The following is a 27,391-nucleotide window of genomic DNA, read 5'->3' as shown; positions in this document are numbered from 1 at the left end:
TAGTCCTCGGGGGCAACCCGCACCAATTATGGATCCATCCAAATCCTTCGCCACAAATGAAATTACAAATATACTATCATCTCTGCTAGATCAAAAACTGGCACCCCTGAAAACCTCTCTGAATTCAGCGCTTGCACAACTCACAGCCCATGATCAACGTATCTCCGAGGCAGAGCAACGAATCTCGGATCTAGAGGATGATCTATCAGCAGCTAAAACAACCCAGGTGGAACACGACAAGCTGATGGTATCTATGCAAGACAAATTAGAAGATTTGGAAAATCGGAATAGAAGAAATAATGTACGTCTGGTGGGCTTACCAGAATCTGTGAAATTCTCCGAACTCATGGCCCTGGTCTCCCAGTGGTTACCCAGAGAGCTGGGATGCGTCTCTGCCACGGGTTCCATCCTAGTGGAACGTGTCCATCGGATTGGTCCTGATCGTCAGTCCGGCAGAGATAGACCCAGGCCGGTCATCATGAGAATTCTCAACAATGCCGATAAAGTTTGGTTGCTGGAGGCCTATAGAAAATACACAGATCTCCGATACCAAGACTCCAGAATTCTATTATTCCAAGACTTCTCATATCTGGTTGCTGCAAGACGACGAGAATTCTCACCTATTTGCAAACGCCTCTTCGAGATGGGCCACAGGTTTGCGTTGTTGTATCCGGCCAAGCTGAGATTCACCTATGGTGGAAAAATCCACTTTTTTGAAACCACACAAGAGGCCAGAAATTTTGTGAACTCCTTGGATGCAGCTCTTCTATCCGGTACAGATGATGCTGACTGACTCAATATATCCTTCTTAAGTGGGTTGATCGCCACCATTGCTTGACCCATTCATGTTTAAGTCAAATAACACCTTTTTGTTTGATAAGCTGAATAGAAGGTATCTCTACACTGTGGAGATGGCTTGCTGTAGCGGCTGGAGCCTGAGGAGGGCTACGGTGCGACAGTACCATATTGGTTATGTTCTTCTAATTTTCTCTTTGTATAACTTTTCCCCCTTACAATTGTCTCTGACATTCTTTTGCTTGTTTTCTTCCTTTCCCCTCACCCTCTTTTCTCATCTTTTGTCATACTGTTTTAATATGGTGCCCCTGGTTACCAGGTTGGAGAATATCCTCCTCACATGTTTTACTGCTCTCCATTTGGAGATTGCCATTGTTTAATAGGGCGCCTATATGGGTTTGCAAAAAGTTAAAATGGTTTTATAACTTGGTTCATAATATTGAATCTGTACACACACATGGTTTACGTATAATGATAGGAATGTATCTGATGTTTTACATTTGTTATTTATCATCAACGATCCAAATCGGTCCGCTTGCTGGGACGGACTGGGATCGACAGTTATGGTATATTATTCCCTGTGGATGGCCTAGTGTTGGTATCGGCTGAATGCCGTCGACCCATGATCCTCCCACAATAATGCAGTCACGATTTCGGTTAGTGTCCTGGAACGTAGATGGGCTTAATACTCCTATTAAACGGAAAAAGGTACTTACCTATTTGAAACGACTGAAACCTGATATAGTATTATTGCAGGAAACTCATTGGCGGATCTCAGATCCTAATGTACTGCGGGATACGTGGGTTGGAGAGTATAGAACAGCCTCCTTCACACCCAAACGTAGAGGCGTCCTAACTATTCTCAATAAATCACTCCCTGCCACTATCTTAGATAGTTTGGTCGACCAAGAGGGTAGATTCCTGTTCTTGAAAATAAAAATACTAAATACGCTCTATACGGTAGCCAACATATATGCCCCTAATGGCCCTAACGCATCTTTCTTCTCTGATATCTACAAAAATTTGCAAGATTGGGCAGAGGGAGAAATTATCATGGGAAGAGACTTTAATTGTGTACAGTCAGCTGGTCTTGATAAAACATCTATATCCGGTACACCTGCGATCACCACTCCACCCTCACTCACACTACTCACCTCTTCTCTACGACTGTCCGACCCCTGGAGAATTCGCAACCCAGACGCTCACGAATATACCTTCTACTCCCACCCGCACCATTCCTCCTCCAGATTAGACTATTGGTTAATCACTGATTCTCTTTTGCATCATGTAGTGGATACTAAAATTGAACCAATCTCACTCTCGGACCATGCTCCGATTTGGTTGTCAGTCACCCTAGATAACCCCTTACCTAGGTCCTATAATTGCCGTTTCCCCGCTTATCTTGAAACTTCCGAGGACTTTATCCAATTTCTCACCAGAGCCTTCCTTAACTATACTGAGGATAATAAGATTCATGAGAACGACATTAATTTGTTTTGGTCGGCTTCCAAACCAGTTGTCCGAGGACAAATATTAGAATACGTTTCCAGAAAACGCAAACAACTGAATACCCAGTTGCGTGACCTGAGCATGGCTTTAACTGCAGCGTATAATGCAATGACATTAAATGATTCCCCAGACAACAGACAAAATTACACTGATGCGAAACATCTCTATGACGCGCTTTGAACCGAGAGAGCCAGTTTCTCCTATGATGTACAGCGGAATAAATTCTTCCGAGGGGGTAATAAGTCGGGTAAACTATTGGCCAACTTAGTGAGATCATCTACTGCCCCCTCCCGTATAACTAGCTTACACACCGACCCGACTTCCTCAACTATGGACACACAAATTATGTCAAACACCTTCCTACAATACTATTCAAATTTGTACGCGGCACCTTTAGATAGCCCCACAGAGGGTATGAAGTTTCTGGAAGAGGCTGACCTACCTACATTAACAGAGGAAGAACGAGAATCACTAACGTGCCCTGTAACAGACAAAGAGCTGCTGTTCTTGATTAAGTCACTTCATAATGGGAAATCACCAGGACCAGATGGGTTTGGAGCAGTATATTACAAAATGCTAGCTCCCCACATAACACCATATTTATTGACGTTGTTTAATTCACTGCTGAACGGGTCCCCTCCGCCCCCGAGATTCACAGAAGCTAGAATAGTAGTATTCCCTAAACCGGGTAAAGACCCATCATATGTCCAGTCCTACCGACCCATATCCCTTCTCAACCAAGATCTAAAACTATTCACCAAATTATTTGCCACTCGTCTCCAACCGATATTAATGCGTATTTTACATCCTGCCCAAACGGGGTTTGTTAAAACTAGAACATCAGTACATAATGTACGAACCCTGATAGCAGCAATACAAAGTGTCAAAGATTCCACAACATCTAAGGCACTTGTGGTCAGCTGTGATGCCGACAAAGCGTTTGACCGTGTATCATGGGCACACCTACTTAGAATTTTCCACACTCAACAATTCGGTGAGGGGTTCACTAAAGTCTTCAGTATGCTTTACTCTAATCCACAAGCTCACCTAACCAGTAATGGATTGAACACACCAGCCTTTTCTTTACATAGAGGTACGCGCCAGGGATGCCCCCTATCTCCCTTACTTTTTAATCTAGCTCTAGACCCACTGATACGCACCTGCGTGCAAAATGTTGCCTGGGAAGGAATAAAAATTGGTACACAACCAGTGAAGGTTTCGGCCTTTGCGGATGACCTATTATTATATTTTAGTGATCCCATAAAGGCGTTCCCTTCATTACTGACCACGCTCCATGATTTCCACTTGATCTCGGACTTCTTAATCAATTTCGATAAAACAGAAGCTTTGGCTCTTGGACCCAAGGCCGCACGAAATTGGGGCTCCAGATTTCCCTTTAAATGGGCGACTGGTTTTATAACCTACCTGGGCTTACGCTTTTCACCTACCCTAGCCGAACTGTACCCACTGAACTTTTCTCGCGTCATTAACAAAATGATTGAAGATTTTACACGCTGGCAAAACTTACCAGTCTCATATATAGGTAGATGCCACTTATATAAAATGATCTCCTTCCCCCGTTTATTATATCCGATCCAAATGCTCCCATTTCTTCTAACCAAACGAGATGTACAAACAATTAAAAAGGCCCTTAATACTTTCATATGGACAAACAAACGTCCACGTATAGCCCTTTTTAAACTAAAACAACAGACAACGCTGGGTGGTGTGAATATACCATGCCCAGAAGACTATTCTTTAGCCGCTAACTATAGATATACCCTTGACTGGGTGAGAGGTTCCTCTAGCTACACTAATGTATCTCTGGAACAGAGTATGCTATCCCATGGTACTTTGTCTACCATATTACATTTTCCAGACCCCTTCACACTGACGTCCATCCGCTCGAACCCGCTGCTACTCGCTCCATGCAAAGCGTGGCAACATCTTCGAAAACGCAAAGGGCTGACAACTACCTGCTCCCTATTCCAACCACTCCTGCATAACCCAGACTTTCAAGGCGGAGACACAGATGCAATTATCAAGACTTGGTACTCCCAAGGCTTACGTTTAGTGTATCAATTCTTAAATGTCACCTGTACCGAAGTACTCACCTTGTCACAATTAAAGCTTAAATTCCTGAACTTACATATACCACTATTCGCATATTTTCAAATACGCAGCTTTGCAACACAATTGATAACACGCCTACGGCCAGCAGATTATAACTTTCCCCTGGACACCCAACTGCGTTTAAACCCCCAGTCTTCCTATCCAACATCCTTTATTTACGCACACACCAGACGCCAGATTGACTTAGATTGTCAAACCACAGGCCTAGCTAAATGGTCGACCACTCTACCAGACATCCCTTTACAGACCATAATACGCTGGCACTTGTTACTTAATAAATTTTAGTATCCTCTTCCTATGCTGAAATGCATTTAAAAATTTATCACAGGGCGTATTATACTCCTCGTCTCAGATACCTCACAGGCATCTCTGATAACTCCAATTGCTTCAAGTGCTCCACACCTGATGCTGACATCATCCATTGCCTTTGGTCATGTCCTATAATACAGCTATTTTGGAAAGACGTCTGTAACTACATTACAACGACTCTAAATATCCCTCTCACACCAACTTTACTCTGGGCTTTCTGGAATCAATATGATTCTGATTGTTGCTCATTATCTACAGGCAATTAACTGTTATTAGCTCGGATAGCGGCAGCTTCGAAAAAGACCATACTATCCCAATGGATACACGGAACCCCTATACCCATAACCCTTTTATTTCCTAGACTGACGCATCTATACCAAATGGACTGGATTGAATGCTCTCTTAGAGCGGAATCCAACTCTTCCAAGTTCTTTACAATATGGCTGCCCTGTGTGATAACTCTGCCACAACCAATTCGTGATAGCATATGAAAAGTAGTTAAATATACCACATGGTACAATACAGAGATACTTACGAGAGGATCACCACCCTTCTAATCCCAACTTTACTGTTTTCAGGAACACCCTCTTAGACTAGCATATACTCACTGTTAATGGCACCGAGAAACGACCGATCCTTGCAATATGTTTAGTAATATCCGTAACCTACTGTTATTATCACTTCCTTTATCAATGTATATGCTTTTGTGCAGAAATAATGTTATACATTCCTATACATCCTAAGATTTGATATTGTCATAGATGCTATTGTCGCTATACAGTTGTCGTGTACAATGTGTGTGTTACACTTGTATTTTTCTCTTTACCAATAAACAGATTTAAAAAAAAAAATATATATTTCCAGGATCAGACCCTTTCTGACCCAGGATACTACTAAGACACTTATCCACTCACTGGTCATCTCCAGAGTGGACTACTGCAATCTTCTCCTGACTGGCATTCCTCTCAAATACCTTTCTCCTTTCCAATCTATCCTCAATGCTGCTGCCCGGCTCAATTTCCTCACCAAATGCACTACGTTCACCTCTCCTCTCTTACAAGACATTCACTGGCTTCCTTTTCAGAATCCATTTTAAGCTTCTCACACTCACTTACAAAGCCCTCACCCACTCCTCTCCCATCTACATCTCTGATCTTATCTCCCTTTACATTCCCACCCGTCCTCTTCGCTCTGCTAATGCTCGACGACTCTCCTGCCTACGGATTACTTCCTCCCACTCCTACCTCCAAGATTTTTCACGTGCTGCACCACTTCTCTGGAATTTCCTACCTCTCCCCCTCAGACTCTCCACCTCTTTACAATACTTCAAACAGGCTCTCAAGACCCACTTCTTCACCAAACCCAGCCAAATCTCATCCTTACCCTCTGTTCCACGCTCTCTATGTGCCATGTCTGTGTCACCCCCATCTGTCTACCCTTCCCCTTTAGAATGTAAGCTCCCACGAGTAGGGCCCTCTTCCCTCATGTGCTTATCCTTTTTTTTACTTTAATAATCTTCAGCTGCACCAAATCCAGCACCATTCTCTATTTATATTACTAAGGGAGCACCATTCAGTATTTATTTGTATTACTAAGGGAGTACCATTCTGTATTTATATTACTAAGGGAGCACCATTCTGTATTTATATTACTAAGGGAGCACCATTCTGTATTTATATTACTAAGAGAGCACTGTTCTGTATTTATATTACTAAGGGAGCGCCAATCTGTATTTATATTACTAAGGGAGCACCATTTCCTATTTATTTTACTAACTGGGCACTGCATGTGAATAAGCCACACTGCACTTGCTATTATTTGTTAATTCCCCTCTGTTATACACTCTGGAGGGGAGATGGAAGTTGCCACTATCAGGGGGAAAAGCCAAATATTGCCTTGATAAAGCAGTAGTGAAAGGTGCATCGGTATTGCTGTCTGTGTAGACAACAGATAGAGATATAAATATAAGTTATTTAGCATGACTATGTCATTAGTCAGAAAATCAAATAGTTTTTGAGCTGTTAGCTGCGGCTTGCTCAGGTTCAGCTTAGCCAGACAAGTTTTTTGAGAACAGCTATTAATTTGAATTTACTACTGTATGTTAGGGGTTTAGCATGAAATACCTACAATCAAAATCCCGATGGTCAGAATACCGACAGCAATTGACCGACGGTCAAAATACCGACATTTAAAATACAGACAAGGTCAAAATACCAACATTTAAAATGTCGACAGATCAAAAAGTCAGCACTATTTTTTCCTATTTTTGTGTGTAGGTCGACGTGTACCACGTCCCTTCGCATCGCTCGCTGCGCTCATCACACTAGTATATTCCCCCCCAAGGGGGATGGTACAGTATGAACAAGTCGGTTTCAATGAAAAAAATCATGAAAAACTCATGTCAACTTTTTGACCTGTCGACATTTTAAATGTTGGTATTTTTGCCTTGTCGGTATTTTAAATGTCGGTATTTTGACCTTGTCTGTAGTTTTTTTTTTTTTACATTTCTTTCTTTATTGAAGCATTTCTTCAAAGAAGATAATAATAAACATGTAAACATTATGGATAATAATAGGAAAAAAGAAAAGAAAAAAGACATAATGTAGCAAATACAAAACATGGTACATGGTGCAGGAGGAACACACAGCCGAGCAATTCGTACAATGTCATAGAATACTGAATAACATCTCTGGACACTCCCTAGATCTACAGAGAGATGGGAACACAACATAGCTTCTATTCAGCGCTATCAAGCGTAATGGGAGGGTCTCCAAGAAAAATCCGGGTTTCATACCAGAGTGTGCTGCGGAAACAAGAGCTAATGGCCGCTTTAGTATGAATAGGAAGTGTTTCAATAAAACTTTCCCATGTTGCGAAAAAAGATTCAGTGCGAGATTCTTTTTGGAGTGAGGCCTCCAGCCAATCCATATGACAAATAAAAAATAGTTTGTCCCTGAACATTTCTAGAGTTGGAACAGAGCTATGGACCCACATGTGCAAGACAGCTTTCCTAGCTGCCGATGAGATTGCTAGAAGTAATTTTTTTACAGGTTTGGGTACTCTGACACCAGGGGGTATTATACCAAATATGGCCCATTCCGGTGTAGGAGGAATGTAATTCACTAAGTGTTGTGAGGCAAAGCGCCATACTGCTAACCAAAACCGTCTTAAAAGTGGACAGGCCCATAGACAATGGTAAAGATCAGCCGAGTGATGGCCACATTTGGGACAGGAAGGATCCTCTAATAGGCCTATCAAGAAACCTCTGTGGGGAGAAATATAAAATCTATGAAAGATATTAAGATACATCTCTGTGTATTTAGCAGCTGGGAACGTGGCTATTGAGAAATGTAACATGTGCAATAATCTATCTACATCTAGGTTAGGAAAATGTTCCAACCATTGGGCTATACCAGTTTTATATGTAGAATGGTCTATTATAGTGTGGAGTTGTTTATAATAAAATGAAATAGCACCCTTGGACTGGGCTGGTCGCATTAATATTCGGTCCAATTCACTATCCCAATCAGTCGCAGGTAGTATTCTAGAAATTTTACTAACATAATGTTGGGCTTGGAAGAAAGCAAAGTTTTGGGGGCCGATGTATGGGTATTTAGATAAGGCCTCCGCATATGTCAGTGGTTTATGGGATCTAGGGCCAATAAGTTGGCCTATATTACAGATTCCTAAAGATTTCCAGTCATTGAAAGGATGGGCGGCTTCTCCATTTTGAAAGCCCGGGTTATGTAAAAAAGGTAAATGGATAGATATATGTTTATGTAATTTATATTTATGTCTCAAGGATAGCCAAACTTTCCTCGTAGTCATTAAGAGGGGATTGATCAATAAATCAGTGGGAATCTCGGCATCAGTTAAGTGTAAAAAGGCTACCAGAGACACCTGAGGAACAAAATTTTGTTCGAGAAGTGAATCCGAGTAGGTTTGGGTACCAGACAACCAGTCTTTAATATAACGAACATGGGAAGCATAACTATATGTCAGAATATCTGGAAAGTTAACTCCCCCATTGGTTTTAGGCTGACCTAATTTAAATAAACCAATTCTCGCGCGCTTATTATTCCAAATACATTTTCTAAAGGTCGCCGTTATCTGTAAGAGATCTTGTCTAGAAAGTAAAAGGGGGAGAACTTGTAACGGGTAAAGGAGTTTTGGAAAATATATCATTTTGATTATGCTTGTCCTTCCTAAAAAGGAAAGTGGCAAATGTACCGTCGCTTCAAGGTCCCTCGTGAGTGTTGAGAGTATTTTCCCAATATTTATATCATAAAGGTCTACAATATTTTTGGGGAGAAGAACACCCAGGTATGGAAGTGTCTTTTTGGCCCAATTCAAAGGTAGTTGCGCCGCCCACAAGGGTCTATAAAAACCTCTTTTCAGATAGAGTGCACTAGATTTTTCAAAGTTAATGAAAAAGCCAGAGAGGGATCCCACCCTGTCAAGCAGTTCCAGCAGTGGCCTGAGGGAATGTTTAGGGTTAGACATGTAAATCAGAACATCATCCGCGAATGCAGTGAGTTTCATTTCCACCGAACCAACCAAAATGCCCTTCAAGGTGGGCCAAGAATCGATTATACGAAGTAAGGGGTCAAGGGATAAATTAAAGAGTAGGGGAGATAGAGGGCATCCCTGGCGGGTACCTCTAGACATGACAATAGGATCGCTCCTCGTGCCGTTTACTAAAAGGAGAGTTGTGGGGGAGCTATAGAAGAACTTTATAAGGTTAATAAAATCTGAGCCAAAATTTCTGGTTGATAGGACTTTAAATAAAAAGGGCCAGGATACCATATCAAAAGCTTTCTGAGCGTCAAGGCTCAGAAGCATATTAGGAACGGTGGGGTTATTATTGGAGGCAACAATGGAAGCAATGGCTGTACGAATACCTTTGACTAACTGTTTGCCTCGGGTGAAACCTAGTTGGTGAGATGAACATAGGGAGGAGGAAAATAATTGTAGACGAGATGACATAATTTTGGATAGAATTTTAAAATCTACATTTAGTAGGGTAATGGGACGATAGGAGCTCAATAATGTAGGGTCACGGTCGGGTTTCGGAATAAGAGTTGTAAAGGCAGCATTAAAAGAGGGGTAGTATGGGCGTTTTTTATGGATAGTGCGATACAATTCTAGCAAAGCCGGGACAATATCAGTGGACAAAATTTTAAAATATTCTCCCGAGAATCCATCTGGTCCCGGGGCTTTGCAAGTATGCAAAGAAGAAATAGCCATTCTTATTTCCTCCTCCGTAATTTCCGAGTCTAAAAGGTCAATTTGTTCTGGATCTAGACTAGGCAAGTTGGCCTCTCTAATAATAGCGTCTAAAGATTCTGGGGTTGATGGTCTGGCAGAATATAAATTACAATAATAGTCGTAAAAGGCCTTTGATATATCAGAAGTTTGTGTCAGACAATGAGAGGTCCTAGTGTCTTTAATAGTGACAATATGGTTTCTTCGTTTATAGCCTTTGGTTAATGAGGCCAATAGACGTCCTGTCTTGGCACCCCATCTATAATATTTATTTTTCGTGTAGTCCAAGCGCGATTGAGCTTGGGATAATAGAACATTTTCCAATACGGATTTAGCCTGATTGTATATAATAAATTTTTCCTCCGATGAGTCTGCCACATACTCAGCAAACGTAGTCTGCACCGTATGGGAGAGAGTACGATATTGGTCCTTTTGAATCTTATTACGACTAGATACGTATGATATAATACTGCCTCGCATCACGGACTTCGATGCTTCCCAGAAAAGGACCGGGTCATTCCAGTGTGCGATATTGTTGTCTACATAGTCTAACCAGTTACGTTTTAAGTATTCCTTAAATTTTTCTGATTGGAATAGGTATGCAGGGAATCTCCAGGTGCGGTGTGTAGGGCCTGTATGTGGCAACCTAAATGAGAACTCAATCGGTGCATGATCCGAGACCAAGACCTCAGCAATATTTGCGGAGGTCACCTCGGATATTAGAGAATTCGCCACTAAGAAGTAGTCTATGCGGGAGACCGTGTGATGAACTCCCGAATGAAAAGTAAAAGATTTTTCTGATGGGTTAAAAAGTCTCCAGACATCAGTCACTTGGAGCCCCAAAATAAATTTTACAAGTGTAGACCAAATAGCAGAATGTCGATTGGATGGGATTGGAGTCTTGTCCAAGGTCGGATCATGCACCGTATTAAAGTCACCCCCAAGTATCAGTGGATAAGCCTCTCGCTGTTGTATCAAGAAGGTCACCTTAATCAAGAATTCGGACACTTGAGTATTAGGAGCGTATATATTCATAAGAGTGTATGCGGCATCTCCAATCTTAACATCTATCAGTAAGTATCGGCCATCAGGATCCGCGACAATGTTTAAGACAGTGTATGGGAGGTGTCGTGCAAAAAGGATAGCCACCCCTCTGGTTTTATTGCCAGTTGAGGCCGAAAAACAATCACCTAACCAACCAGCGCGAAGGGAGGAACCATCACCCTCCCTCCAGTGGGTCTCTTGTAGAAAAATGATATCTGGGCTAAATTTCTTAAGGTGGGATAGGACCCTTTGACGCTTAATGGGGGAATTGAGCCCACCCACATTCCATGATAGGCATTTAATTGAGTCGTGGGGAGGCGAGTACGGTAAATTATGTGTATTACTTGCCATCATCCAATCCCAGTGTTCACTGCACTGAGTCTACCCCACAGTCCCGTTAATGTATGGCGATGCCCCCCGTCCCAGCAAGCAGAGGGCATTCCACTAATCACAATCTCGGCTAGGTGCTCCCATCTCTCCTCCACCAGTGCACCAAAATACAATATGAACATTTGGGAGTATAGTAAATTATACGTGTCACAATTATCAAGAAAGAAAAAAATCATGCTTCAATAACCGTTTCTGAATTTTCTCAAACCAAAAATTTTCTTGGAGGATCACAGTGGCGACACTGCGACCAACCATTAGAATCAACAAGAAATAAACAGTAAACAGGATGTGGAGAGCCAGTCTCCTATGTAATAACATAATAACTGTTAACTAAAGAGGGGCGAATAAAAAGATAAACCCTCGTCCCCCACCGTCAAATGGAAAACAGTATTAAAGTACATAAACAATATTCGTATTGACATACACATTTAGCGATTGGGAGACCTCAGGGACATCGTTACTGGTGAACTCTGTGAGGAGGGAGAGGACAGGAAGTGTTTACGGGCTTCGTCTGGGTCGTCAAAAAAAATGGTACGGCCATTATCAGTGACCCTTAGCCTGGCCGGGTAGAGCAAGGCAAAACGTTTTTGCGATTCCACCAAAAATTTGCAAACTGGTGAGAACGCCCTTCTTTTTTGAGTGACTGAAGGGTTAAACATGCTATATGAATTGTTATGTGTTTGAATAGACACGTACGCACTCTCTACAAGATGCCTTTGTCTGTTCATATAATATAAGGCTTGTATGTGTCTGTTTCTCAAGGTCAGTTCTATACCAGATGAAACCTGTTACAGACTTTGTTAAATGTTTTGAGAAACTTGTAGAAAACCCATATATGAACATCCGCCTTTTTCAATTCTGCCTGGTAACTACCAACGAGCCAATGGGAATGTAACAACATGTCAGTTACACCCATATGCATTGTCTTATATACTTTTGTTAAACGAACAATAAACCAGTGTGAATTTTTACTGCTTGTGTTGTGCATGTACCTTGTGGCTAAAAGTTCACACTCCAGACGTCTAAGAGGCCATCACATCGAGGGTTAAAGAATAGAGGGACCTATCCTTTCAGCTGGGGGCTACGTCCGCGATTCAGTGATCGTCCCTGAATGGTAAGATAGAGAATTTATTGTCTGTCTTTGCCATACAGGATTGCGGTCATACACTGAAGCTGAATCCGTGTCAGTGTTCCGGGAACACGTGACAAGGTAATATTTAAGTCCGGGACTTAATATTACGAAGTTTTATGTAAAAGCATAAAACAGGTATCAGGGATACCATAGAATCTTTAATGTCTGGGACTTAAAGATACGTCTGAGAAGGGACCAGGGGTCCAAGCGCAATTCTCCAAAGACGTTAGTATCTGGGATACTTAAAATAGACCTGGGGTCTATACGTAACGTAGATTATACCTCGATTTGATCGTCTATATATATTCTTGTATGTTTGTAGTGAGATAAGTTCTTATATTTGGTCCAGACGGCTGGAAAGTTTTCGTCTGCCAGATATCTTTACTCAAATACTTTTCTTGCTTCCTGTTTAAAACGCTGTATTTTTCTGACATCTTGTACGAATGGTAAGTATCGTACACGTCAAAAGATTTCATGTTCTCACTATACAGATAATATTGTGATATTGTCAATGACTAATTAACTGGTTAAGCTGATGCATGCATAGAAAGTTATTGTAAAATTGCATAGAACGTTGGTGTAAATTGCATTTTTTACTATGGGAGGGGGTCAGAGTAATACAGTCATTTACCCCCCACCTTTACCAGGGGAAACATGCAAGATGTATGTCGCCCGCAACTCTACCTCAGAGTATTACTTAGTTAACCCATGGGTGGATAATTTAGCGGGATGGATAGAGAAAGCAGGACAGGACCCATTCCTACGGGAAGGCAGTAATTACCCTTTCTATATGGAGATTTAAGAAAAAATGTCAGTTCCCAACAGCACAGAAGCGAAGCTGCAGAGAAACTGTAAATCTTTGAAAACCCTCTCCCTCCCCCTTGCATTCCAATGTATCCTGCGCTCAGAGACACAAATCTCTTGGCAGCAGTAACCCTTTCACACTAGATGGGATCGCCTCCAACTCCACTGCTGGAGGGTGCGTCCACTAGCTCTGTCCCTAACGCACCAATAACCCAGAGTTTAGATAATAGTAAAACACTGTCCCAAGCCCACCATTACCCTCGATGGCTGTATATCTTATTTGCGCAAAGCTTGCAAAGGACGCAGCTATACACATATGAAGGAAGTCTTTAAAGCCTGTGCTTTTTTGCCTGTGCTTTTTTTTTTTTTTTGCCTGTCGCTGTGGCTTGTAAACAGAAACCTTCATAGTCTGTTACTGCGTTTTGGAAAAGGTTTAAGGACTGCTGGACAGATGACGCTGGCTTACCTTTGCTTAACTCAGAAAGCTTACTCATTTCCCCACCCACTCATAACTATCAGAACTCCAGACGCTTTGACAGACAGAACCAACCCCGCAGTCAGGGAACATTCCAAAGACCCCGCGCACTGACGGGGCCCGGAGGAGGGTATCCCAGCCTTTATTCAACTCACCCGTCATAGTAAAGATTCACCTCTGCTGCCACTTATTATAAATGGAAGTAAAATTCCCTTTTTAGTGGACAGCGGTGCAACAACCAGTGTTTTGTGTTCTGACTTATGCAGTATCCCCTCTCACCAGAAAAGATAGAAGGTCTCCGCCCCATGATACAGCAATTCTTACAACAGGGTATTCTCAGACATATTGTATCACCATACTGTACTCCTGTGAACCCTGTTGCCAAAGCTGATGGCAGTATAAGATTTGTACAGAATCTCAGAGCGATCAATCAGCTAATTGTCCCAATTGCACCAATTGTTCCAGATGTAAACTCACTCATTTCTGCAATCCCTGCAGATGCTGCGTTCTTCTCTGTATTTGATTTGAAGAATGCCTTTTTTCAGCATACCTGTAGATTCACAGACACAATTACTTTTTGCCTTTTCTTTTGAGGGTAAACAACTTACCTGGTGCAGATTATTGACGCACCTGTTGTCTCCAGGCCACATTGAGGCCCTGGCAACCTCACCATGGTTCAGTCCTGCTACAGTATGCAGATGATCTGCTGCTCTGTAGTCAAACTGAGGAGGCCTGCCGAGAGGATGGTGTTTCATTACTAAACTGGCTTTGTGAATGTGGACACAAGGTGTCCAAAATAAAAATGCAATGGTGTAAAAAAAAAGCATGTTGATTACTTAGGTTTTGTGCTCACTCAGGGAGAGAGGAAAGTCAGTCCACAACGCATACAGTCTGTATTGGGCCTGGTCACCCCAACTACCCAGAAGGAACTACTGTCCTTCCTGGGTATGGTAAATTACTGCAGACAGTGGATTTCTGATTGCTCTTATTATGATAACATTTTGAGACAAGCCACACTGAAGGACAAACCTAAAACTGTACAATGGTCACAAGAAATGTTAACTGCATATGAAAGTTTAAAATGTATGTTGATGAAAAGTCCGGCACTTGGCCTCCCCAATTATGTACTACCTTTCCATCTATATGCAAGGGACAATTGTAAAACCATGGCGGGGGTGCTCACACAGTTTCATGGAGGGAAGTTGCGCCCCGTGGCATTTTTTTTCAAAGTCATGCCAGTGTCTGTGCAAGGTATGCCTGCCTGCCTCAGGACTTTGGCAGCCTGTGCAATGGTTGCAGAAATGGCCACTACCCTCACTTTAGGCCACATCACAGTACTCCACACCACACATGATGTCCTGGCAATACTTAAAGGCTTACACACAGCACATGTCAGCACAACGCCTTAGTGGATATGAAGTACTCCTTTTGAGTAACCCTACCCTTACCATCAAGTACACTGCTGGTTCTTCTGGCCCTGCACCCATTCTCAATGCCCTTTTAGGCTTGAAAGGTCCCGAGGATGAACCACCCGACCTACATGACTGTGCTGCTTCCATTGAAGCTGAAACTTCTCCCAGACTTGACATGTCTCCCGTTCCCATATCAGGCGCAGACATAGTTTTTGTTAACGGCTCCTGTAGTAGGCCCAATGACAAATACATACCAGGCTGGCTATGCCATTGTCACCCTCCCTGACACTGTGTTGGAAACCCTACCAATACCTTATCAGTCCGCGCAAGCTGCAGAACTCATTGCACTCACTAGAGCATGTCCCTCCCTTGACAACGTCCATCTGCTCACTCAACTTCAAGCTGCTGCGACTAATACTGATCTCTCCGACTGGACTTACCCAATTCTGCAGAAAAATCCTAAATCAGGATTAATCTGCAAAGAGGGGAAACCCTGTATACCCCAGTCCAGTGCCCCTTTGCTCGTTGCCCAGTGCCGTGGTGTTGGTCACCGTGGTGAAGCCACAACACTCCTCCTACTAACCAATGATTTTTTATGTTACTAATGCCAAATCACTTGTGGACCAGTATGTTAGCAGATGCATCACTTGCCTCAGGAACAACCCTAATAAAGCTAAACACCAGCATCTTGAATGCCCCACAGAAAACTCTAGGATACTCACCCTTTGAAATACTAATGGGTAGACCCTTTTCCTACACCCTGGGCTAAGAAACCACTAGTAATACAGGAAGGAGATCTAGAACTCATCAGAGAAGAGTATGTCAGGTCCCTGATAACAAAACTGAATGAAATTGAACATGAGGTTGTTTGTAAAAACCCTTTGAATCCACAGGAACCTACACACCCCTTTAAAGTCAGAGACAGAGTCGTGGTGAAGGTGCTCCCCAGGAACAAGAGCCCAGGAGACTTCACCTATGGTCCAGAGACAGAGGTCGTAGCAGTTACCCGAACAGCAGTCCTGACAGAGGAAAGTCCTACCTGGATCCATGCATCCCGAGTAAAAAAGGTTCCTAGACCAGACCTAGAGAGGGAAGCAAGTGATTCCAGTGAGGTACGAACCGGGGCAGACAGCCCTGACCTCCCACCTAGCGAAGACAGAAGAACAGAAAACGATGAAGAACCTGCCCCCTATCTCTATCCTGGGGACTATCTCGATAGCCCTACTGGCCCTCATTCACCTCACAATATGTGAAGTCGACATCACACAAACAGATGGGGTCCCCACCTTGTGGTACAATTCCTCCAATACACACGTAGCCACATACATCCTTGATTATTTCATGTTCCCTAAACTTGCTGACAACAAACACAATAAAAGCAACTGTTATGTCTGTGGCAAATCTAGGCCCCACCTAGGTACAGTGCCCCTTAATATACCCCTAGAACAGGAAAATTGTTTTTTCAGCCTTTTTAATGATCACCGATGACCCCACTCCTCCCTCTAATACTCCTGCTAATCGAAAGAAAAGAGCACTCCCAGGAGGTAGCTTTGACCCCCACGTATACATTGATGCTATAGGGGTCCCAAGAGGTGTTCCAAATGAGTTCAAAGCTAGAGATGAGGTGGCTGCGGGTTTTGAGTCATTGTTTCCTATAGTAACTGTAAATAAAAACGTAGCCTGGATTAATTATATATATTATAATCAACAAAGATTTGTTAATGATACCAAAGATGCTCTTAAAGGTATAGCTGAACAGCTAGAAGCCACTTCCCAAATGACATTCCAAAATAGAATGGCCCTTGACATGATCCTAGCAGAAAAAGGCGGTACATGTGTTTACATTAGTAAGGTGGAAGGCTGTTGTACATATATTCCTGACAACACTGGTCCCAATGGTAAGGTTACTTTAGCCATAAACAAGTTAGAAACCTTATCCATAGAACTTAAGAAAAATTCAGGTATTGATAACCCATGGAGCCAATATTTTGGGTGGTTTGAAAATTGGAAACAGGCTCTTGTGCAAATAAGCATATTCATACTTGTAACTTTAATTCTTGTAGGCATTATAGTTTATTGTGTAATTCCCTGTGGAAAGAAACTTACCTCCAAAGGCATTGATAAGGCCCTGATGTACTATGATATAACCACCAGTCCTGTCACCTCCTCTGATAGTAAGGGACCCGACGATTATGTCCAATATCTCAAGAACTGGAGGAACAAGAAAGGAGCCTCACTCAAGAATCATGTCATATAACAATCATGATTCTAAGAGGGGATTGAAGGGTTAAACATGCTATATGAATTGTTATGTGTTTGAATAGACACGTACGCACTCTCTACAAGATGCCTTTGTCTGTTCATATAATATAAGGCTTGTATGTGTCTGTTTCTCAAGGTCAGTTCTATACCAGATGAAACCTGTTACAGACTTTGTTAAATGTTAGCCAATGGGAATGTAACAACATGTCAGTTACACCCATATGCATTGTCTTATATACTTTTGTTAAACGAACAATAAACCAGTGTGAATTTTTACTGCTTGTGTTGTGCATGTACCTTGTGGCTAAAAGTTCACACTCCAGACGTCTAAGAGGCCATCACATCGAGGGTTAAAGAATAGAGGGACCTATCCTTTCAGTGACCGCCACTGAAAAATCTTGAAAAATCAAAATACGGGTACCGTCAATGAATAATTTGCCCAATTTTTTATATGCACGTAGTATTATTTCTTTCGTCCTATAATCGAAGTAGCGGGCCACCACCGGCCTAGGAGGAGGATTGGGACCATCCCTCTCAGCCCCCACCCTATGGACCCTCTCAACCTGGGGAAACTCCATCTTGTCAGATATATGGAGAGTAGGAACTAATTGAGAGGCTAGGTAATCACCCAGGAGGGAGGGTTCCGGGACACCAACAAAGCGAAGATTATTTCTCCGATTCCGATTTTCTAGTTCATCTAATTTAACTTGGAGCTCCCGGATCATGCCAATGGACGAGTCAGCCGAGGACTCCACATTGTGGACCGTGTCCTCTAGATCACTGACTCTCTGCTCCACCTCCGATATTCTCGAGGTGTTCGAGGCTACTTCTCGCAGGGTGGAATGAAACGAATCCTTAAACTCGTCTAATTTCCTGTCAATATGGGGCATAAGTACCGAAAGGATCTCTTTGGCAGTTTGGGACACTGGGGGGATCATGTCAGGTTGGGACATGAGGTCGGGGTTCCCATCCATGTTCGTTACAGGCTGCGACTGAGAGGGGGAAGAACCACCTGTCTTATGTGACTTCCTTCTAACCATATTATCTGATACAGTTCAAAAACCTCTCCATCAATTATGTAATGTGTAATAGGAGAGATCCGAAAGGATCGGACACTGTTCACCAGTAAATAGAAGTATCAGATGAGAAACATCTGAAATCGTAAAGTATAGCGCCCCCAAAGGGGTAGATAAAATATCACATAACTATATATGAATTTCACACCTCCTAGTTATATAGTAACAAATCAACAAACAGCAAACTCTAGTATTATAAGGGAGGTAGTGCTGATCCGGGTATTAATTATTACATGTAAAAGAACAATTGTGCATAAAAATGGCAAAGGCAATAGTAAGCAATAATACTAATAATTGTATGTATGCATTATGCATAGAGATACACCATAATCATAGTAATGCACAATACAATATTGCACATACAATTGCTGCAGGCAGTGGAGTGCCACAAGATGTCAGCGTCACCCAGGCCCAGCTATGGTGCTATGTGAAGAACTGTAGATCCATACATCTGCAACCTGGGAACATTATATGGGCTAGTGTAATCAGAGCAAATCTAGGATAGGGGGAGAAGAGGAAAGGAGGTAAGAGCAGAAAAGTGGGAAGGAAAACAACAAAGGGATAGGGACCGTGCCAGGGAGAAAAGCACTTCAAAGGAGAGACTGGAAAAAGTAAAAGGCAAGGAAACGTAGGAAGAGTGTTTAGTGAGCAGGGAGTGAGGAGGGTATTGAGGAAACTAAATGAATCCCCTGTAAGAAAGAGCAAGCCAACGCCACAGGGTCCCAAAGTGTCTCAGGGCCAGTCACATCAGCAATGAAAGAGCTCTCCCTATATCTCCTTGGGGTAAAGTGAGCAGCTGGCTCAATCAGGAGCTCCCCAAGGTTATGAGGGGACAGCACAATTATATGGGCAATATTCAGGGCGCAGCAACGCTTCTCCAGCGGCAGAGTGTAGGCATCAATCAAATGTAGTGGGGGAATGGTCAGGCCCCAGTATCTGTCCACAGCAGCAGGTGTCCCCCCCAGAGAAGGAATCCCGCACCACCGAAGGCGCCTCGACGAGGAACGATATCCAGACCCACAGGGGTCGCGGCTGCGGCAATAAGATCCCCCGACAGCCAGGCAAGCAGGTGACAGGACCGGCGAGTCAGCGCCGGAGGGGGTTAGACCAGCGGCAGTCTGCCCTGCAGGGGAGCCGCGGCGCGTGTGTGAGCCGAGCGACGGCCAAGGTGATGGAGCCCCGAACACCTCGGACCGCAGGCTGTCAGCGCGGCCCTAATCCAGTAGCCGCAGGAGTCCCAGGAGCGGGAGGAGGTAAGTGTGGGCTCCTTCTTCAGCTTCGAGCTCCGCCGGCCAGTTAGCAACTCAGGCGTCCCAAAGGCGGCTCCACGGATATCCGGGCTCAGTCTTCAGCCCGACGGCAGGCAGGCGGCAACCCGAGGGGACAGCGCGGAGGACTTCCCCAAATCCGAGGTAAAGGTGCGGCAAGCTGGCCGGCAGTGACCGCAGGGCAATCCAAACGGGAGGGCGGGCAGCGCGGATCCTCGCCACGCGGCGGCCCGGACGTAGGCCCGACTCCGGGGAACAGGGCCTCCACTCCACGGATCTTCTCCAAACGGGCAGCAACAGGTATCCCAGTGTTAGGGGAAGGAAATCTCATCAGAAATATCCCAATAGGTGGCTGGGGAGTGAGTGGATGGTGATGGATGGGGCCGTTGTGAGCAGAGCTCATTTAAAACGTGGCCATCTTGGATGCGCCACCCACCGGAAGTCACCTTGTCTGTAGTTTAAATGTCGGTATTTTGACCATGGGGTAAATTTACTAAGGTGGGAGATTTTTAGAACTGGTGATGTTGCCCATGGCAACCAATCAGATTCTACTTACCATTTATCTAGCTGCTTCTAGCAGATAATAGATATAATCTGATTGGTTGCTATGGGCAACATCACCAGTTCTAAAAATCTCGCACCTTAGTAAATTTACCCCCATGTCGGGATTTTGATTGTAGGTAAATTGACCGCATCCCGAATGTTAGCTACATTTTAGGCCAATCTCTAACAGTGCGTTATCAGACAAGATAGATGACAGATGACATTTTATGGTCTTGGGAGCAATTGTTCTTAGAGAAAATTATTTAGGAAATAAACGACGCTATATTCAGCAATCAGGGTCCTAAAGGACTGCTTGTGACAACACTGCCTCATGTAAGATCATTTGAACTGAAATTAAAAAGGCCTGTCATTGGTGACGCTGCTTGGGAATTATTGACAAGCTTTATGTGACTCAGGGTGTAAGTCTTACGGGAGGGGGTATCCAATCCCTAGCGATGTCTGGCTGCCTGTATTACCATCCACACCAAACGACAAGCTTTATTTATTACCAGTTATTGATATAGCGCATACATACTCCACAGCATTGTACAGAGAATATATAGTCATTCACACCAGCCCCTGCCCAGGGGAGCTTACAATCTATGGGGGTAGTTCCAAGTTGATCGCAGCAGGACATTTTTTTAGCAGTTGGGCAAAACCATGTGCACTGCAGGGGAGGCAGATATAACATGTGCAGAGAGAGTTAGATTTGGGTGGGTTATTTTGTTTCTGTGCAGGGTAAATACTGGCTGCTATATTTTTACACTGCAAATTAGATTGCAGATTGAACACACCACACCCAAATCTAACTCTCTCTGCACATGTTATATCTGCCTCCCCTGCAGTGCACATGGTTTTGCCCAATTGCTAACAGAATTCCTGCTGCGTTCAACTTGGAATTACCCCCTATGTGCCTATATCAGATTTGTACACTAACGCAATGCAGATATGGTGCGAATATGCTAAATTTGCAAATGTCTCAGCAACCAGTTCTGAGTAACTCAGGAAAATGGGTGCAGGAACTAAGACGCTGACGCCATGTCTTCCGTGTACGGGATCGCAGTCGCAGGCTGATACATCCCTTTAAAATAATAGTGACATTCCTGCGGTTTTCCAGCCACTCCCCATTACCTTCCACAGATGGTCCCTGCTTGTCAGTCAGGTAAAGCCTCTCTACCACCATCATCGTCAGTGATACTTCTGCAGCATCATCATCAAATGCCGGAAGTACACTGCCCCCTCAGTCTCAATGGCTATCTTTATTACAAGGTACCGTGCCAACATCACCGCCACAACCCACCACCACCAGCATCTAGGATGCAGCCTGAAGAACCTACACTACCTTAATTTAGGGGACATTTACTAAGCAGTGATAAGAGCGGAGAAGTGAGCCAGTGGAGAAGTCGCCCTATCAACCAATCAGCAGCTCTGTATCATTTTATAGTATGCAAATTATAGATGTTACTTCAGTGCTGATTGGTTGCCATGGCCAACTTCTCCACTGGCTCACTTCTCCGCTCTTATCACTGCTTAGTAAATGTCGCCCATATTCCACTATCACCTCTTTGTTCTCAAAACAAATTACAAATAATTACGTATGACATTTTCATTGATATTGATTGCAATTATGTTTCTAAACTGAAGTGTTAATTCTAACTATGGCCCTCATTCCGAGTTGTTCGCTCGCTAGCTGCTTTTAGCAGCAATGCACACGCTAGGCCGCCGCCCTCTGGGAGTGTATCTTAGCTTAGCAGAAGTGCGACTGAAAGATTAGCAGAATTGCGCGTGAAAAATGTCATGCCATTTCTGAGTAGCTCCAGACCTACTCCTATCTTGCGATGACTGCAGTCTGTTAGTTCTTGGTTTGACGTCACAAACATGCCCTGTGTTCGGCCAGCCACTCCCCTGTTTCTCCATCCGCTCCTGCGTTTTTTCCTGGCACGCCTGCGTTTTTTAGCACACTCCCTGAAAACGCTGAGTTGCCGCCCAGAAACACCGACTTCCTGTCAATCATACTACGAACACTCAAGCGACTGAGAAACATCACTCGAGCCTCTGTAAAACTGCAAACTTTTGTGTGAAGTACTTAGCGCATGCGCGCTGCGTACCATGCGCATGCGCATAAATGCCGTTTTTGCACTTGATCGCTGCGCTGCTAAAAACGGCAGCGGGCGAACAACTCGGAATGACCACCAATATTAGGTCACTGACTACACCTGCTGGGCAGGAGAAAGGCCAAGAAATAATTTAGGGGCAAGAGACTCAAGAGCGTCAGAGTACAGTTGCACCCACTTCCAACTGAAATTAGATTATTTTAGGCCCACTTACCATTACACATAAAAAGGGGAGGTGTATCAAACCTTGGCGAGAGCTAATGTACCAACTATTCAGCTCCTGTCATTTTTCAAACGCATTCTGTAAAATGGCAGTTGATTGCTTGATACTTTATCTCTCTTCATGTTATCTCTCTCCAAGGTTTGGTACATCTCCCCCAAATTATTTAATGATGGCATTAGAATTACTTTATTATGAAACATTATAGGCAGTGGCACTTAGAGGGCAGGTACTGGGCCCTAGCTTGTTGGATGGTCCCGAATGGGGCCTGGATTCCCCCCACAACAACCCTTCTTACCTGTCAGCCAGCTGCAACTGCCTCTCTCCCTGGTACTGCTGTGTGCTGGGCTCAGTGTCGGACTGGGGCAAGAAGGGCCCACCGGGGAAATGCCGTGGTAGGGGCCCATGCTTAAGGGTGTGGCCAGGCAATAGTGGAGGTGTGGCCAACCACCACAGAGTCCCGGCTAACCAGTAGAGAGTGCATGGGCTGGGTCCTTTGATAAATATATATATAGTAAACACTGCTTGTGCGTGCATGGTAATGTAGAAGATAAATAACAGGAGGAGGTGGTCCAACAGGCAGTGGGGCCCACCGGTGGTTTCCCCTGTTCCATGCTTCGGGCAAGGTGCCTCGCTGTGCTCGGCACAGGTTACTATTCCCAATCGTAATCCACGTGGATAGTAAAGTAAGAAGAAGTTTAAAAAATTGAAAAAAAGAAAAAGAAAAAAATCATGTCGACCTTTTCATGTGTCGACATTTGCCATGTCGACCTAAAGACCATGTCGACCTAATGCATGTCGACCAATAGTGTCTAATGACTGTCGACCGAGGTGAGGTCCACCTAAAAACCGGATAATATTAACACATTGCTATAAGAAATAGTGCTGCAGTTTTACTAAATAAATAATGTGTATGACTATTACAGTAGATCAAGAGAATACGGCTTCACGTTGACTCCATAGTGGGAAATAAATGAAGAGAATTTTAATATTAAAAAAAATATATAATTTTATAGATTTTATCATTTTCACCAGCCGAGTGTATTTATTGTGTATATGATGTTATTCGTATGTGTAATTAATGTTGTGTGTAAATTATACCTTGGATGAACAATGCTTATGAATATTTGGTGGTTTTCCTCTTGTGAGGGTGCCGTGACCTCTGATTGAAGCTGCAGTTAATCCAAGGTGGTATATATATATTTATATATATATATATATATACATATATATATATATATATTTTATATATATATATATATATATATATACACACTACAGATTTTGTATTATCATCACCTGCACGTTATACAAGGCATAAACATGCCCGGATTCACTCATGTCCTCAATGTTATTATAACTCAGTGCTTGATGAAGAGTCATGATGTTGGAAATATTATTGCTGGCTTGCAAAACTTCCTATCACTCTCATCGATCCTACACAGCCTGGGACAGGGGTGGATTGGGATGGAAAACCAGCCCGGAAAATTTATGGAAGCAGCCCTAATGGGGTGTGGGGTCTGTTTTGGGGGTGGGGTCTCTTGAGGTGAGCGGGATTCATCATCATAGGGTCTGATTATGAGTTGAATATAATGGATTATTTTTTTTGTCCAGATGATTGTGACTTAGAGGTCTATATAATAAGACTTGGAGAGAGCTAAAATGGAGAGAAATAAAGTACCAGCCAATCAGCTCCTGACTGCCATGTTACAGGCTGTGTTTGAAAAATGACAAGAGCTCATTGGCTGGTAATTTATCTCCAGTGTATCATTCTCCAGCGCTTAGTACTCCTGCCCCATATCTCTTGATTCATCTCCCTCATAGAGATAGATCCCAAACACAGGCAGTTCAGTTGATCAAACTGCATTATCCATCCACAGAAATAGTGGAGATTTGGTTGAACCAGTCACAGATACTGTATGCATAGTCTTAAGTAACTTATTGACCTGCAATGCACCACTTCCTGTTACCACAGGAAGTAAGCAGATTGCCTTAATAACACTTCACTACAAAAACACCGCCTGTACCCCTTCATAACAAACAAACAGTTCACCATATGCCAAATGTCAATGTTGCAGAGGTTGCATACATACAGATATTTCCTCATAGTGCAGGGTTATAGAAGTTGAGATGTTGCCCATAGCAACTAGCACCTTCTAGAAGATAATAGCTAGAATCGAATTGGTGGCTATGGGCAACATCGCCAATTCTATAAACCCCCACTTTAGTAAATATACCCCCTAGTGTCTATGGGATCTATTTACTAAGCCTTGGACAGAGATAAAGTGGACAGAGATAATGTACCAGTCAGTCAGTTAGGAGCTGGTTGGCTGGTACTATATCTCCACCCACTTTATCACCGTCCAAGGCTTAGTAAATAGACTCTTATATGTTATACGGCAGAAGATGCCCAGTATGAATACATTTTGCATTGTATTCGCATCGCACAATAAGCAAAACACAAATTACAGTGTACAAGAGACGCTGGGCTGCGACTATACCCGCACAGGAAATAATTGTAAACACGCACAAAGTCATAGATGAAGCAACAGAACCTGGTATGAGAAAACGCCACGGACGCTCGCATCGGAGCCCTTCATACACAGACTCAGACACACACAGATATACAAATGACGCATATCACATTGATCAGTGCAACCTAGCATGCACATTTGGAGCAAGGAAGACCCTAGGCGCGATTAAGACGCCTGGGACCTGGTGCCCAAAGCGCAATATGAGCAACAGTGCAATGAGGACACATCTGTAGGAGCCAACTTTGCAAAAGTGATTGTGGGTTGCAATGTCCATATACTATACGAGGTAACACAAATATTGTGGGGGTTCAGGCAGTCAATGCACGCAGACGGCTCACTCCTGTGGTTGCATATATAAGTATACGGTCTTTGTATACTTTACATTATAACTATACTGTATATAAGTAAAACCATTCAAATAATACTGCAATTCTATACAAGTTAGAAAAGGAAAATTGTGTGAGACATACTGTATTTGTCACATGCATGAAAGGTAATTGTGTGAGACATATTTGTCACATGTATGAAAGGTAATTGTGTGGAATTCACATATTACTGCCTTACATACACCCGATAATGTCCTTCTAGGGTGTTGTTTGGTAAACCAGCAAATAACATGGACTTCCTAGAACATCCTCCAAGATAACGCAACTGCCATTCTTATCCAATCATTGATACAACTGTAACACTACCGACACTTCAGATTGTATCATTACTATGAGAATTTATCCAAATCCCATCTGTACAAGAGGTCATAAAAGTATCAGGGTAGAGCCCTATGGTTGTACTACAAATGATTCTCTGAAAACAACACCAAACAATTATATAATATAATTAGGTTCATAATACACCACTGTACTTTTTATTAAACCAAATACGTTTTCACCCGAAGGACGTTCCAATAGGTTCAGTTGATATTAGGAGAATAAATATCTTTCATTTTCTAATATAATAATAAAATATGTTTTTTTAAACAGATTTACAGTAAAAATGTATCACAGGCAAAGTTTTTACGTGGCCTTCTGATGCCAAAAATGAATAAACCTATTTTGCATTATACTTTAACGGTTGCTAAAGTATATTGCAAATATTATATACTTGCTTCTTGGAATTAAGGCAAACAACAATGATCATGCAGCTACAGGATAAAGCTGAATTTGTGTGAAAGTGGCACGTCACATTCTCTCTATAGGCATACGAGAGTAAATGGTAACTCACCTGTATTCGTTGTACGTTCATAGGAAGGGGACTTTAATAAGAGTAACCAGACAATCTCGGTGTACACTGATGAATCTTACATTGAGGATAATGGGATAGGACTGAGATAGGCTGATAACCTTGATTTCAATCCTGCTAAAATCGTATTATGGTCGCCGAGAGAACAAGACAAAAAGTGTAACAAGATAACATTCATGCAAAGTGTCCAAGATATGTTGTAAATTTAATCCCCTAAGTGGGATGACTTTGCTGCAGTTCAGGTGAGAATGTGAGAACGCTCTGCTCTCACTGCTAGGTTCTTCTATTTAAAGAGACCAACAAAATAAAATAATGTAGAGTTATCGACCTTCTGGGCTTCTCGTGAATGTTTTGTAAATGCGGAATTTTCATTTAAAGAAAAAAAGACAAAAACAAGAAGATGTTAAATTGAATGAATACACTTTCACCTGGCGGAACACTACAGAATGCGTTTTGATTTCTTACTGCTGTTATGGGGAAGTTTCCTACATCAGTGGTTCCCAAACTGTGCGCCGTGGCACCTTGGGGTGCTGCGAGGCTCTTGTAGGGGTGCCTCTGGTTAGTGGTCCAGGACCAAAATAAAATTATTTATGGTCAAAGTAGCAAAACCAGTGCTAGTGGCTGCCAATCATAAAGCATGTGGACAGTCAGAAGCACAACTGTATACCACCACGCAACTGGCCCTAAGGATGACATGCAGGCACAATTTACTTCATTTAATATTTTTTTCCAAATTTATCAATAAAAAAACTTTTTTCCTGGAGGACCCATGAATATAATATGCTGATACTGATGATTCAAGAATGTTTGGGAACCACTGGACTACATGCAACATGCGCCCTGTCCCAGACCCCTAAACCTATGATGTCA

The 27,391-nt window shown here is 42.9% G+C and overlaps 1 protein-coding gene across 2 annotated transcripts in view; it reads right to left on the bottom strand.

The window, feature by feature from the left end:
* The window catches only part of LOC134927169 (uncharacterized), a 352,100-nt gene extending 325,439 nt beyond the window's left edge, over positions 1–26,661 (bottom strand). The window contains exon 1 of one of the 2 annotated variants that reach the window (XM_063921268.1): positions 26,504–26,661. The gene's annotated coding sequence lies outside the window, so the exon portion shown is untranslated. The remainder of the gene's footprint in view (positions 1–26,503) is intronic. The other variant, XM_063921269.1, reaches the window with a different exon arrangement.
* Between the last annotated feature and the right edge of the window lie 730 nt (positions 26,662–27,391).

The sequence above is a fragment of the Pseudophryne corroboree genome, chromosome 5, assembly GCF_028390025.1.
Source record: "Pseudophryne corroboree isolate aPseCor3 chromosome 5, aPseCor3.hap2, whole genome shotgun sequence".
NCBI classification, from domain to species: Eukaryota; Metazoa; Chordata; class Amphibia; order Anura; family Myobatrachidae; genus Pseudophryne; species Pseudophryne corroboree.
This window is presented reverse-complemented; position numbering and strand designations above follow the sequence as displayed.